The sequence below is a fragment of the Electrophorus electricus genome, chromosome 2 (assembly GCF_041902795.1).
Source record: "Electrophorus electricus isolate QZ-2024a chromosome 2, ASM4190279v1, whole genome shotgun sequence".
In the NCBI taxonomy this organism is placed as follows: domain Eukaryota; kingdom Metazoa; phylum Chordata; class Actinopteri; order Gymnotiformes; family Gymnotidae; genus Electrophorus; species Electrophorus electricus.
In genome coordinates this window covers 5240706-5256864 of record NC_137498.1, presented here as the reverse complement: position 1 = coordinate 5256864, position 16159 = coordinate 5240706, and the positions used below count along the sequence as shown (strand labels likewise).

Below are 16159 nucleotides of genomic sequence, written 5' to 3'. Positions count from 1 at the left end.
TGTTTCTTCACTTGTCTAGTTCACAGTGAGTTATACGACACACCGACTAGTCTGGGAGACATTTATTAACACTTGGATGCGGTTTGACCGGCTTGAGAGAAGTTTGTGGGCATGGATTTACGAAGGCTATATTTGAGTTGCTGTTCACTTCGAGTGTTTGCTAGCAAGGTTAGCATTTAACAGCTTTTGTTCTAAACTAAAGAGTTCTGTCGTTAGACAGAATCTGGGGTAAGTGGTGAGCTGCTGCTCTCTGCTGATCCCAGATATAAATACCTTTATGTAAATGAATGTATGAGGATGACAACACCTGTAGAGAGAAGGTAACACTCAACATCAGCAGCGTGGAGCACAAGGAGCAGATAAACACACACCTGCATTCTTACTGAGTTACACACACGCTACACACAGCTACAGCAGGACTGCTGATACACACCGTACACACTCTTCAATACAGTCTACTAAATGACTTCACAGCTACACTTATAGTGGAGAGGAAGTGTATTCAGATGAAACTCTGACAAACTAAAGTCAACACAACACACACCAAATATAGAGATGCGGTAGGTTTTGTACGTCCTCTTTCTTCCTTATCAGTCAGTGATCTATCAGATATTCTCACATTGTCAGTGAGGACGGTCTCATTCTTAGTTAAGTGGCTCCGTCCTTTGTCACAGAGACACGATGTAGAAGCTCAGGGGGTGAGACCCAACATAACCTCCCTCACTGCTGTTTGGTCAGTTCATTTCACTACGACACCCAAAGTACTTCTAAAGGCTTATTAATGAAAATAGTGTAACGCTTCTTACCTGGAGTGAGGAACAGGTGCTACGGGGTAACCGCGATGCGTGGAGTTAACATGGAGTGACACACACTGGTGTGGGCAATCTGAAAGACTTTTATTCTCTCCTGGACCACTTCAAGCCAGGTCACACGGCTACCATCACTGTATTTATACGTAAAGGAAACAGTAAAAAGCACCGTACAGCGTTACCAAAGAAAAAGGAGTGTTGAGAAGGCGAGCAGAAAGGTGACGGTGCTCTCTCTCTCTCTCTCTCTCTCTCTCTCTCTCTCTCTCTCTCTCTCGACATTACACACAACTGTGTCTCTCTCTCTCTCGACATTACACACAACTGTGTCTCTCTCTCTCTCTCTCTCTCTCGACATTACACACAACTGTGTCTCTCTCTCTCTCTCTCGACATTACACACAACTGTGTCTGTTACAACAGCAGGTGGAATTAGGGCAGCCACAGAACTGGCTACCTGAGACTTTAAAAAAGTTTGAACAGATGTTTAAAGGAGTATTTAATTTCAAAACATTATTTTTATACATAATGCAGTGCATGAAACATAAGTCAGGGTGTATTTTAATTGCACATGTTCAGTTTGAGTAGTGTGGTTCAGTTTCAAATTTGATATGGAATTTGTTTGCAGGAGTAACTTGTTTGTTGGCCAAAAAACTGGTCCTCACTCTGTAAGAATGTCACTCCACCACTAGAGATGTGAACTGTACTCACACCACAAATGTACTGTTGCTTTCAGCTTCTACATATCAAAAGCCTTTTCTTGGTCTGTACAATAATGCACCGGTTAAAGGTATGAATTATGCAAGTCAATAAAAAAATACATCAATCTTATAGAAGGAAAATTGGACTTTTTAAAAATAAATGATATCAGTCTTAATAAGAAATTTGTCATTTTATAATCCCGGTGTTGCCATATGATTTACGTAAAATTGTAGCATGGGTCCACCTAGTGGTAAAACGTTAGATTGCAGTTTTTACTGGATTGCCAAGGGCAACAGTTGCTAGAAAAATGTCCCAAGAGGAAGAAGTAAGAGGAAGAAACTTTGAGAGGAACCAAGACTCAAAAGGGGGCCCATCCTCCTCTGGCCAACAATGGTCACCACTATAATAATTTAAAAAGAAAAATGAATTTAATAAGTGAAAAAATAAGCAATTAATGTCTAGTCCAACTTTCTAGAGGTCCTGTTATCCTCCCGAGGTGTGCATTCCCGGTGTGTTGTCTTGTATGTTGATTCACTATGATGATCTGATCACAGCAGTTGGTGCAACATCCAGGCCCCTTTGAGTCTGCCAGGGTTCAAAATCAGATTTATCACCTCTGGTTTGGTGTCAGATAAAGTAATACAAATCACAGTAACACTGCTTCTAAGCCAGTAAGTGGAGGGGCCATAATTATAAAAATATGTATACAGTTCTGGTTTGACCATTTGAGCAGTGACTGAGTCAGAAATCAGACTTCAAAATGCTCTTCTCCATTTAAAGAATGTACAATGTATGGTAGCTAGGTCTGACATTGAGGATTTTAGAGGGGATCTAATTTTTTTAATGTTTGTGCATTAGAGTGTAAGAATTTTAGTTCTTTTTCCAAATGTGTTTGATTTTATATGACTTAATGTCTGTATTGGATCTGAAAATCCCCTTGTCCTGTAACAGATAACTTTATTATATATCTCTAGGATTAGGTAAAACCATGCATATTAAAAGTAATATGTTTTAAACCATTTTATTCTTAGATTTAGTGTAGATTTTTACCAAGGGGTGAAATGTGATTGGGCCGAAGTGAAGGTGTATGAGGCACAGGAACATGAGAAATAATGATGTTGCTGGGGGCCACAATGACTGGATTTAGAACCTCTGTGCTACCTGAGCTGTTTTTAACAAGAAAAACACGTGGTCTGAGCGAGCTGTTAGTCGTGCTTTTAGTCCTTGTGGTTTTAACCAGCAGTTTTTAGTATTAAGTGTAATGGCTCATAGCAAAGGCAGAGTCTAATTATAACTGATCACCCAGGCTCTGTATAACTGGCTTGTCAAATACATAATAAATAGAATAATACAAATATTTACATTTTATTACAAGAAAAAAGGATTTGTGGTGGAGGAGACAAACATCCATAGTTTGAAACACCATTCATTACCAAAAAACAACCCGCTCTATTGCTGATTTTATGTATTTATGCTGTATGATGTTTGCTGTATTTATGCATTTTATGTTTATAAAGTATCATGACTACACTATAAGTAGCATATGCAGTATTTGTCCACCAGTAAACATGGCTGCTTTAACGGCAAGTTGTCAACAAGGAGGCTTTTTCAGCCTTCTGGTGGTTTCTCAAGCCTCTTCTTTCTTCCCCCATAGACACCCCCACACTGAAACCACAACATGCATGTCTGGTTCACAGAGGCAACAGGGGCCCTGTGGGCTCTGTGAAACTACACAATGAAAAAACAAACCTCAGGTGTTCTCAGGACTCACAAGACACTACATTACTGTAGTGACATCCTTGCAGACTTTAGTGAAGTATAGCTGAGAGAGTTCTGGACTGAGTTCTGGAGTCAGTGTGTGTCCACAGTGGTGGTGGAGTTCTGGGTGTAGAGTTGTCAGTGTGTGCTGGTGTCTCCATAGTGACAAAGCTGCTGAGTTTGTGTCTTCTCTTCACTGAAGGTGAGTGTGAAATTCTCTTTTAATGCTGAATTGCATTAAATTGTACATTTATTTGTTAATATAAAAATGTTATTTAAGCAAGCTGACTTTCTCAGGTAGAACTGGAAAAATGTTTTGCTTAACAAATAATTATTAAATATTTCTGCATATCTTATGATTCCATCTTATGAAGTCTGTGTACTTTTTAATATAGTTAAAATATAATTGTCCTATATTTCCTGGTATACGTTTCTATAGGCTACACTGTAGTAAAGAGTAGAAGACAATTACATGTTATTGCTTTAGTATGTCTTTGTCTCCATGTGCTTTTCTATGTTTTAGTTTGTAGCTCCTCCCCTGCTCTGCCCCTTGACATATGTCTCATGTGGGTTTTGTCTCTTACCCCTCCCAGTAATTGTTCCCAGATATTCCCTGTTTGTCTCCTGCTGTATAAACACCCTAATGCTAATGTCTGCAGTCATGGTCAGTGTATGACCCTACTTTCATGTAAATACTTGTCATGAAATATCTCAGCTCAGTGAATACATCAGATATAACATACAGGCTCCACTTTTACAGCAGTGTTCTTAATCTATTAGTAGTGTGAGAAAATATGGTTTGTGGATTAAATTGTGGTAGAAAAGTATTTGATAGGTGTATGGCATCTTAAAGTAAGTATGTGCAGTTTTTAAAGTCAATAAACATTTTGCTCTCAAAACACCTTATGAACGTCCCAGAAGAAGGAGGAGACTGTTCTGGTCTGAGAGCTCAGGATATCTGACATCTGCTGTGGTTTCAGTTCTCACAGTTCCAACCAGTGGGCAGTGGGTACCAGAGCAGAATCTAAAGCCCATTTTAGACCAGAAGTGACAACCATGCTGCTTCTGCACCTCTGCAGCTGAGCTGTGGTCACATACTCACAAGCTCAGTTTCCTTCCAGTCTATTTCTTGCCTTATGCCATGACAGGCTTATCAGTGGTTTCTAGCTAGAAATAGTACAAAATACATTTATTCTGTAAAGTGTAGTTTAATAATCAAAACAGCACAACTCTGACTGCTGGGTCTATTCTAATGTGAAATTGGGATAAAGGATGATGTTTTAAACACAGACTAAAACTAGGACTTAAATTCAAACTGGACCTGCCATTGAGAACACACTGTAGCCTACAGTGTGTTCTCAATGGCAGGTCCAGTTTGAATTTAATTTAGTACAAAACAGGTTTAGTATGAGGAGGACTGGTATGGTTACTGATAATTTAGGTAATATTGTGTACTGTGAGGAGAGATGTCAGTACTTCACTGAGAAAAGGGACTGCTCATGTACTACCCAAACCATGTCCATGTTCAAAGGGTGATTAATAGAGTTGATCAAAATTCAAATAGGTTCTTATTGTGAGTAATGCAGGTTTTTGTTGTTTGTTTTTGACTCATTCTGTAAATCCAGAACTTCATATTACTCACAAAAAATCTTAAAGAACTTTTCTGCATAAGCAATGGTCCACAACAAATTATTGTGATGTGGAAACTGAAAAAGCAAACAAAAAGCAGGTCCTCTCACTATCTAGAAATTCTTGAATGTGGGTGTGTTTGCATGCTTATAGACTCTGGAGACATAAAGCAGACAGCATTCTGTAGTGACAGTGCATAATGGTTCAAAGTATATTTACCACTAAAACAAATTTGATACAATGAATAAAATATTAAGTACACAGGACATCATAAGATAGTGCAAACATAAAATATATCAAGCCATGAAAAAGTAATGCAAATATTTCTATGTACGCAAGCTTTGAGGTGATTAACTCTATAAACTGCATTTTAAAACTATAAACTTAGAAGAGTTTGAGAATAAGAGTGAGGGGATAATATGTCTGTTTTTTTCTCTCCTTTACATCAGACTTCACCCCCTTTGCTTTGTAATGAGCATGTGTGTCTCCTATATGGTTTCACAGATGCAGCATCATGGTCAGTGTGGGTTGTGGGATACATCACAAAGGAAGAAACAACCAGAGTCCTCACAGGTCAAAGGACATGATGGCACTGTGTGTGGTTTTGTATGTCTCTGTAAAGCTGGTGATGTGAACTTGAAAAGAAACATAAGAGCTCTGGCCAAGTTCATTTGTTCCCAGTTCCTCTCTGCTGGGTGGACATTAGGGTCTGGAGTACTGAAGAAATGCTGTGAGTGTTCTGGAGTCAGTGTGTGTCCACAGTGGTAGTGGAGATCTGGGTGTAGAGTTGTCAGTGTGTGCTGGGAAGTCAATGGTGTTTCCATAGAGACAAGGATGCTCAGTTTGTGTTTTCTCTTTACTGTACTTCCTCTCACTAAAGGTGAGTGTGAAATTCTCTCTTAATGCTGAGTGACATGAAACTGTACATATATGTGATAATCTAAAAATGTTATTAAAGTGAGTTGAATCATTCAAGATTTATTTGGCCAAATTAGAATCATAACCTGGCTGGTCTTAGAATGAAAAATATGATTAAAAGGTCTAGAATGCAAACAGATTATATCTTTGCATGAAGTAAAGTTTATTAATCAAAAAGTCAAAAGATGTTATTTCAGAAAATGAAAAGGCAGGTTGGGGAAAATGAAGGGAAAAAAGAAATACAAAATAAATTGGTAAAAAGAGCTGGGAAAAGTTAAAGAGTAGGGCTAATTTTGTTGGAGCGCTTGGCACAGGACAAGGTGCTTTTTATAGCCTGCCATGCTCGTCTGAAGAAGATGCGTACTCTCTTCAACTTCTTGCATTCTGAGCCTTTATATTTGAAATAAAAGTAGAATTTTTAAACTGGTGTCCATGGAGTGGATGTATGTAAACTCAGATTATTGATGTGGTGCTTTGATGCTACTCACCAGCTGGGGTGTTCTCCACTTTGATGTTCTCTTACATCTACAGATGTTTATTTTTCCCAAAAATCAATACAAATGCAATTACGTAATAAAGTACAGGCACATATACCCCATAATGCACCACGCCCCCTAGCGGGCACGCGGGCGTCCCCAGACGGGCATACTTAAATAAATTACTTGATAAAATCGAATATTCTTAAAGTACAGTACATTTATCAACATAACATTTCTTAGGACTAATAGAAGTACCTGCTTACCGATTTTCAGCCGTCTACATGCATCCGTTCGCCAGAAATCCCATGCTGAATACACCGTGTTTTTCGGCTAAATTTACACAAACACATGCCTGCCCTTTTAAGTTGCCTTTTACAACATTCTTCCGATATAAGAGAACTTCAATTACCATCAAATAAACACCGTGACATGTTTAAAAAAGTATATAGAATGCTAATACAGCTCTTTATTAGCTTGCTCACTTCTTAGAGCAAAAACACACGTTCGGTTCCTTCATAACCTAACACAAAATACGCAAACCTTTAGTTACATCAAACTGCACGTTACTATCCTAAAACTGTTCCTGAATAGAGCATTGTACCCTCCTTTCTTAGAATCCGTGTTTGTTATTCGTCCATCGAATAAATATTCTTTTTGATTGCTTTGCTTTTCTACCTATGGCAAGATTCCGTATTGCGTTGCTGTTCATGGTTGGCCTATCAAAAGAGCTTATAGTAATGGACCGTTGAAACCAAAGTGATTGAAACCACTTTCAGCAAATAGTATTCCGTCAGAAGAAAACATCGACACCTCATTTGCCTTGAATACTACACTACAGAGGTGGGGCGGGCCATGCGTAATCACAATATAAGGTCCTGTTGCGCACTAACGTCTTCCATTTTGGAAACGTATCGCATACGCAAGTCATTCCATTTTGGCTAGTTCGCTTTGTTTTTGTAACACGTTCCGCTTTTGGTAAAAATGTGTCATTTTTATCACAGTAATGGAGAGGAAAAGGCGATTTACAGTTTCTGATGTCCATGAGGAGCTATTTAGATTTAGCGAGGTGAGAGCGATGACGGTTCCACGGCTGCTAGCATGGATTCTGTTCAGCAAGACGCTTTTGAGCTTGGAATCGACGCCGTGCTCGATGTACCGTAAGTATAAAATTCATATAGCATGCGTGATTCTTTATTGTAAAAGTTCAGTGTTGATTACGTAATATTTAAATGTCCACTCAATTTGCTCCCATGTTGACTGAAACTCTAGTACTTGTTGTTGTATTGTTTATCGCACTGATTGTGTAAGTCGTAACTCTATCTGGATAAGCGCGTCTGCTACATGCCCTAAATGTAAAGGTAAATTATTGTTTGAGATGGCGCCTATGTATTTTGCACTAGGCATTAGCATTAGCATTGATCATCATTCTAGTTCATTGGTATCTTGGTTATGATTGTAAAGCGTCCTTGATCATGCAAAGGCACTATAGTGATGTAAATGTATGTAGTCAATGTAATAATTTTCTTATTTAGTATGGCAATTTGTATTTATTTTCATCTTCATGTCTTGCAGTGAAGAAAATTCACCCTGCCCTCCCCCATCTGAGAGATTTCACACCTCTTCTGGCCCACCCCCAGAGCCATCAGCTTCTACCCCCTGCCAATCTGTGGACACCCCTCACACCTCAGGACTGCATAGTCACAGAGGCTCCAGGAGGACACATTGGAGACGCCAGATGAGACCAAGTAGAAAATACAGTGTAGCTCTTGAATTCTTTATTGTATCTGCCTCAAACTTTGCATGTTTTTGGACAAGACCCTGGTGAATCAGGAAATGTAGAGGTTGAATGAAAATAAATCTCCAGCATCAATAGAAACACTTATAAGCCTCCAAAATCAAAGGCGTTTCTTGTTTTTTGACATTTTCTTCTCTATTAGATGAGGTCAAATGGACCCTAAATGATGGAGAAATAAGTCTGGATGTGAATGGATGTCTAACTTGGATGCCCAAGTTTCTACTTCAATTTGAATCCTCAATGATCATGGTGCTGTGTGTACAATTTCAGATATCTTGTGTTAAAGTGAACAAGTACAAATAGCTCAAAATGGCTGGTCTACAAAGTGAACAAACATCATGTCCTACTGTGTGTTCTTAATGGAAAGCTAGATTTATGCAAGAAAGTACATCTGCACCTTCTACATGGGTGCTGTGGTCCAAAGAGCAAATCTCTCCCGTTGATTCTGTGATCATAAAGTGTTCAGCAGTTCTGCTCCGGATGGTATGAACCTCCTTACAGTCCTCCTGTTTCTTGGGTGAGAAATAGTGATGAATTGTAAAGGAAATGAATCATCCATTGACCCCACCTGGGCAGTGGAAACTCCACTAATGGACAGCATATTTTGGACTACCATCTGTACAAGTCAGGAAAGTGTGAAGGCTAAATAAATAAAACTGTGGATACAGTCTATATAAATCATTATAATTATAGTATAAAATGATCTAAACACTTACACTTTCTCCCAGATTGGCCGAGTAATGCTGCTTAAACCCAGCAATGGGAGCAGGGTCTCTATGACTCTTGTGTCTTCTGGTAATGATATTAATTAATAATGAAGTTGTCCCTTGGCATCTAGAAAGGGCAGAAGAAAGCTCTATTGTATTGAACGATAATAAAGCTGTTTCATTTCTTTTAAAAAGTCATAACAGTTTGCATGTGTTTTTGGACAACAAAAAAAAAAACTTTAATTTTTAAGAATTAAAGCTTTATTCCTAAGAAGTAATTGAATTTGAAATGAAAATTAGGCTTTGATTACAACGCAATTTTCTACAAAACAAGACATTTTATATTCTGCATTTGTGCGCAAGATTACTTTTGTACCCCAGTTTGATATCTCTATATGGAAATGAGCAATCAACGCCTGTAAACTTTGTTTTATATACAGTTATGTAACAGAACAAATGGCCACCCGTAGCTCAATTTCTTCTACAAATGTTAATAAATGTGAATCAAAGTTTGCCTGTTGTCTGACAGTGCATAATGGCCACACTCGTGGTCTTGCAGAGGCTTTTCTAAAACAAGCGCAGAAGTCACTTTCCTTTGTCTCAGTCAACGTATTTCATCTAATGGAGTTCAGTTACGCGAATATTTTCAGCTACGCCCCATTTAGTTAGTTCATTCTCTATTCACTTATTCCGCACTTTAAAATAGTTGTGCGGTCCGTGAAATTAAACAGCTGTGACGGCCCGAGTGCCGCAGGTCCCACAAACTCCCTAGACGTAGACAGACGTTTATTAGACAAACACGAATAACGAACACAGTGGCGCTCACACCAAAAAGGCAAGATGAACATGAGCAACGTTGAACACACAATCATAAAGTGTACCACGTACGTGAACATTAGCGAGAACACAGACCGACAGGGATATACACACCAACCGGGGTTTAAACACACACAGACATTAGGAGAATAACCCGGTGCAGGTGTGTGTGACTACATAGTCGTGGTTTCACACAAGACCATGAACTCCCACTGCAGGCGGCGGGCCGTACCACGTGACTAGTGGGGAGCGGAGCTCACTATTAGCCCACTAATTAGTTCTCCGTTCAGTCAAAAGTTCTCCATCATTAAAATGTATGTTCTCATTTTAAATTCGCATATTGGCTACTTGTTTATAATACGATTCCCTTATCAAATATTTAGTATCTAATTTGGGAAAAAAAAAAACTGCCTTTGTAGATAAAACTAAATTCTACTTACGTTTTGTTTTCGTTTCTCAGTACCTCTTATGCGTGAAGAATTGTTTGTAGTCTTTGTTGATGTTTTGTCTAAAATGATCGTCATCGGCAAATCCACTCAATAAACTGATCTGGGGTCAGAAATAGAATGACACACATTATGACATAATGGAGCGCTAAATTCTGTTCAGTGGCTGTTTAGAACAATGACAGAAGTGCAGCTGAAATGACATTATAGTCTCATATTATAAATCACATTTTAAAATCATTTCCCCCTCTTTATGCTATCATTTTGTTATCAGGCTCAGATTAAAAAATCTAAATAAAGTAAATATAACCTATACATGTAAACTATATATTAATTAATTAGTAATCATTCTACATAGGTACAATTCACTCACTCTGTATTCGTTATAATCCAAAGTCATTCGAACACTCATTAAGGATCAAAATGCAACGTAAACAACAACAATAATAAATTCTTAAGAAATTATACAATTTTAACTGAAAATTAGGTTAATTGATCATAATACAATGTTCAACAAAACAAGCCTTATCTTTACTCGGGTTTTTCAGTACCAAGGCTACGCAGTTAGGCAAACACTTTCTTGCATAATATATGCTTATATTATGAAATTGAGCAACTAGACAAACAGAATTAAATGCTCCGTTCATTACTGCTTCAAATGGTTTATTATTTTTTAAAAGTGCAGGATTGTAGCCCCAAAATATATCCTATATGAAGTGACCTGCATTAAGAAATTAATTGTTGATGTCACTTACTATTATTATTGGTAGTAGTATTAGTAGTATTTTGTGGGGAATCATCTTATGTTGTTGATTGGAGAATACCATTAAATAAATTAATCTTACCATCAGTAGTAGTTGGTGAAATTAATAACTTATAACTATTTGGAGATGTCATTGTTGTAGTAGGTTTAGTTGAAGCTGTTGGACTTGATGTGTCAGTGTCCACTGAAGTAAGAGTTACAGGTTTATATGGAGCCTCTGCAAGAATAGAAAAGTGTGGTCAGTTATAAGTATGAACTCTGTTTCTGTACTCTCACTGGAGATCACTTCCCATGTGTTTCTGTTTGTGTTGTATTTATACCAGGTGAAGCTCTCAGGTCTGGTGTGTATATCAGTGCAGGAACAGGGCAGCAGCCTGAGTGCTGCAGCTGATATGCATGAGATTTAACTGCACCACAATAATACATTGATTTCAAGATTTGGTTTTATGACTGATGGCAGTCTAAACAGCAAATCGTAATTGTTCAAATTCTACCTTATATGTTCAGATAACATGGAGTGCCTCTTATACGTTATCAGAAATATATGACATGTCGTCTCTAACTGGACTCCTACTAGATGTTTTCAGTGTTTCTTATAAAGTAGCTACTGAGTAGATATTTGATGATCTACAGATGTAGAGAGAAAGTCACACTCACCATCAGCAGCAAGGAGCAGATAAACACACACCTGCATTCTTACTGAGTTACACACACACTACACACAGCTAAAGGAGGACTGCTGATACACACCGTACACAGTCTTCAATACAGTCTACTGAATGTTCTGACAACTACAGTTACAGTGGAGATGAAGTGTATTCAAATGAAGCTTTGACAAACTTCTATCCCCAACACACACAACAAATATAGGGAGGCAGTAGGGTTTTATAAGTTTTTAAAAGTCATTTGGTGTGTCCTCTTTCTTCCTTAACAGTCTCACATTATAAGTGAGAATGTCATCATTCTTACTTAAGTTGGTTCGGTCCGTTGTCACAGAGATGTGGTGGCCTAGTGGGACGGACCCAAAATGACTCCCTAAGTGCTGTTAGTTCAGTCCAGCACATCTGCCCCTTTGTACATGCATCATTTATGAACGTATTTAAACCCATCTGTCACTGGAGTGGTTGTCGGTCTTTGTTCGTGCTCAGGTTGGTGTTAATGGTCGTTTAATAAATGCATGTCTTCGTCAAGAGACGTCTGCGCTTCCTGCGCCTTGCCTTGCGGCACTTGGGCCGTCACAACAAACAAAATATTTGTATTTTCTTATACCTGCATGCGGGGGGTGGCATAACGTGAATAAGTGAATAAATCATATAAAAGCAGACATTGTGTTCACTTTGTTTTCAGTAGGCTACACCAAAAGTGAGGAGGAGGCCTTCAGTATTTTGAGGAGTTCCCTTCAGTATTCTGGGAAGAGTCTCATATATAGTCAGGGCCATTGGACCTGGACTTCACCGTCTCTCACACCAATCTTATTCCCACTTCCTAAAAAAGAGAGAAGCCTGCAGCCAAGGGATCAGTTAAGATGAGGCAAAAAGCAAAAGTAAAAATAATGTATATGTAACATGCTGCAACCGTCCCTGATCTGGGCGCAGACCGTCCCCAAGGACTTCTTCTATTCAATAAATAAGTGGATGTCATGTGTAATCATTTAGCATTTTTTCTTCACAAACGCAAATATTTATTGTATAAACTGAAAAATCTTTAGGATTTAGCATTGTTGTGAATCACTAAACTAATATTTCGTTGTATAACTACTGTTTCTGAGAACTGCTTCACATCTGTGTTGCATGGAGTCGACCAACTTCTGGCCGCTGTAAACAGGTATTCCAGCCCAGGATGCTTTGACAACCTTCCACAGTTCCTCTCCATTTCTTGGTTTCGCCTCAGAAACAGAATTTTTGATGTCCCCCTCAAGTTTTCTATCGGATTAAGGTCCAGGGATTGGGCTTGCCACTCTGTAACTTTAATTTTGTTGGTCTGGAACCAAGATGCTGCTCGCTTACTGGTGTGTTTGGGGTCATTGTCTTGTTGAAACATCCATTTCAAGGGCATTTCCTCTAGCATAAGGCAACATGACCTCTTCAAGTATTTTGATATATGCAAACTGATCCATGATCCTTGGTATGCGATAAATAGGCCCGACACCATAATAAGAGAAACATCCCCATATCATGATGCCTGCACCACAATGCTTCACTGTCTTCAGAGTGTACTGGGGCTTGAATTCAGTGTTTGGGGGTCATCTGACAAACTGTCTGCGGCTCTTGGATCCAAAAAGAACAATCTTACTTTCATCAGTCCACAAAACATTTCTTCATTTCTCTTTAGGCCAGTCCATGTGTTATTTGGCAAATTGTAACCTCTTCAGCACATGTCTTTTTTTTAACAGTGGGACTTTGCGGGGGCTTCTTGCTGATAGATTAGCTTCACACAGGCGTCTTCTAATTGTCACAGTACTCACAGGTAACTTCAGATCGTCTTTGATCACCCTGGAGTCATTCTGGCTATTCTTCAATCCATTCAAATGGTAGTCTTCCATTTTCTTCCACATGTCTCTGGTTTTGTTTTCTATTTTAAAGCATTGGGGATCATTTTAGCTGAGCAGCCTAACATTTTCTGCACTTCTTTATATGTTTTCCCCTCTCCAATCAAAGTTTTAATCAAAGTATACTGTTCTTCTGAACAATGTCTGGAACGACCCATTTTCCTCAGATTTTCAGAGAGAAATGCATGTACAACATGTGTTGGCTTCATCTGTAAATAAAGGCCACCTGAGTGACATCTGTTTTTTCACAGAAGGAATGACCTCACTAATTGAACTCCACACTGTTATTATTTTGAACACACCTGTTTCAATTAATTATTCAATTACACAAACTCAGGAGCATGCATATAATGAATGTTGGGTCTGATGGTTTTCTATGACTCTGCTACACCTAGTGGTAAATTATTTACCATGTAGTAATATAATTTCTACCAAAAACAGTGATTGATCTGATTAGTCATGTTGGACTGCTATTATTTTGAACACAATGATATATATATATATATATATATATATATATATATATATATATATATAGATAGATAGATAGATAGATAGATAGATAGATAGATAGATAGATAGATAGATAGATAGATATATATATAGATATATATATATATATATATAGATAGATAGATAGATAGATAGATATATAGATATAGATATAGATATTATTCCAAGTGTTGCTTGTTGACATTTATTTTGAATTTGTCTTATTTTCTCTTAAGTTGCAGTGTACTCATTTATAGTTTTATTAAAACTCCTCAGGAACTGCAGTGTCTCATTTATAGCTTTACAATGTAATATAACTGATTTGAATTGAACCTAAATAAAAATTAATTGAAAAGTTGTTCATCTATACAGTGCAGGCTATACAACTCTAGGTAGGAGGCTAGGCAGGATGCATGAACGAGCCGACAAAAGTTACGTTTATTAACACCAGACAAAAGACAATGTAGCACATAGGCTAATACATGGTCAATCACCGACAACATCCACTACTAAACAGGAAAGTTATATACACGCACAGTAACGACACAAAACAAGAAGCAGGTGTGAAACACGGGGAGGGCATGGCTATATGAATGAACACACACGCACACACACACACACATCTGGGAGGAGGGGCCGTACTGTGAAAATTTACACATCATTTATTATTTCATAAAAGCCAAATGCACTACTACTAAATAAATTACATGCAAAAAAGATAACAATTCACAGAAGTATTCAAATTACCTTTCAGCAGATTAACCCCTAATGAGGCATTTACAGTGATGAAACAAATAAAATACTTGCCATTTACTGGCTACCATACATGTTTTTGTATGTTTGTTTTTTGTCCATTTGCTTGATTGCATTTGTGTGTGTGTGTGTGTGTGTGTGTGTGTGTGTGTGTGTGTGTGTGTGTGTGTGTGTGTGTGTGTGCATGTGTGCTTAAATTGAATTTAATTTGATGCTGGCATATTCTGTATAATCTGCATTATCCATTGGAGTGGATGCTAGTTTGGTTTTCTGACTGTGTACTACAGTGGAGTAAGTGACATCATCCTGTAGGAATAACACATTAACAATTGTTACATAACACACATGTTTACAAAACACACATTCAGTATGATACACACCTGTTCTTGTGCTGTTTTGCATTTTGCTTTTGGATTTACAGTTGCATATAGGACACACAAATCTTCCTGCAGAAACACAGAAATGGAAAATTAGCAAACTTGTGTAAACACTAAAACACACTTCACAAAAAGACTGTATATAGGAGTCTATACATGCACACAATTGCACAATTGAAGTGCACCAATTACCTTTATGCACCTATGACCATCATGCAAAAGGCAACAACAATATCCTATATGTGGTGTGAAATCACTGGTACATGTCCAGAACATGTCTCCGTTTTCATATGAATGCAGTGATAAGAGCTGTGCTCCATAAGGGCACAGGTGAAGTGAAACACAGGTAGAATTTAGTGGTCAATCATCCTTGTTCAAAGAAGGACAATATAACCAGCCTTAATACCTACAGGTCAGAAGCTTTAACATCAGTAGTCATGAAATGCTTGGAGAAGCTGGTTCTGTCTTACGTCAAGTCTATCACTCCCACTTCTTTGGACTGATATAGTTTTACAGAGCAATCTGCACTATGCACAGTCACAATCAACACTATGTCTGTACTCATCTGGACCTTCTAGGATCCTATGACAGAGTCATGTATCTAGACTTCAGCTCTGCTTTCAACACAACTAAAAGTGGAACCCTGTGTCTGTCAGGGCATTTTCAACTACCTGTCAGATAGAAAGTAGCTTGTGTGCCTGGAACCTTATCTGTCAGAGCCCCTATCCATCAGCACTGGGGTTCCTCAAGGCTGGACACTCTCAGCCCTCCTCTTCTCTTGCTACACCAACAAGTGCATCTCCAGCTATCATCAAGCAAATGACCCTAACAGGACTCGTTAGCAACACTGACGAAACTGCTAGTGGAGTCAAGTGGCTCGTCTGGCTTTGTGGTGCACTGAAAACAACTTGGAGGTCAACATGCAAAAAGCAGTAGAGATGGATGATACATTTCTGAAATAAGACAACTGTCCATCTCCCTTTGTAACTCAGTACAGTAAGTGATGTGGAGTCTGAGCTTCCTACACACCACCATCTCCACTGATTTCAAACTGGAGATCACAACAGCCATCATCAAAAACATTCATCAAGAGCTGCTTTGTATCAGAAACTCACCATGGACCCCACACAACTAGGGAACTCCACACACTATCTGTATAAAACCCTCTGCC

The 16159-nt window shown here is 38.4% G+C and overlaps 1 protein-coding gene and 1 long non-coding RNA gene across 5 annotated transcripts in view; one reads left to right on the top strand and one right to left on the bottom strand.

Moving 5' to 3' along the window:
- Positions 1–16159, top strand: part of LOC145647246 (uncharacterized) — a 31309-nt gene continuing 15150 nt past the window's right edge. The window contains exons 1-3 of one of the 4 annotated variants that reach the window (XR_014116308.1): positions 1–25; positions 3162–3467; positions 5399–5804. The gene's annotated coding sequence lies outside the window, so the exon portion shown is untranslated. The other 3 variants (XR_014116305.1, XR_014116306.1, XM_081695460.1) reach the window with 3 other exon arrangements.
- Positions 5952–6920, bottom strand: LOC145647278 (uncharacterized). Its single transcript, XR_014116310.1, has 3 exons — positions 6555–6920; positions 6301–6337; positions 5952–6202 (listed from the first exon to the last, which is right to left on the bottom strand). It is a non-coding gene; the product is annotated as an uncharacterized LOC145647278 (long non-coding RNA).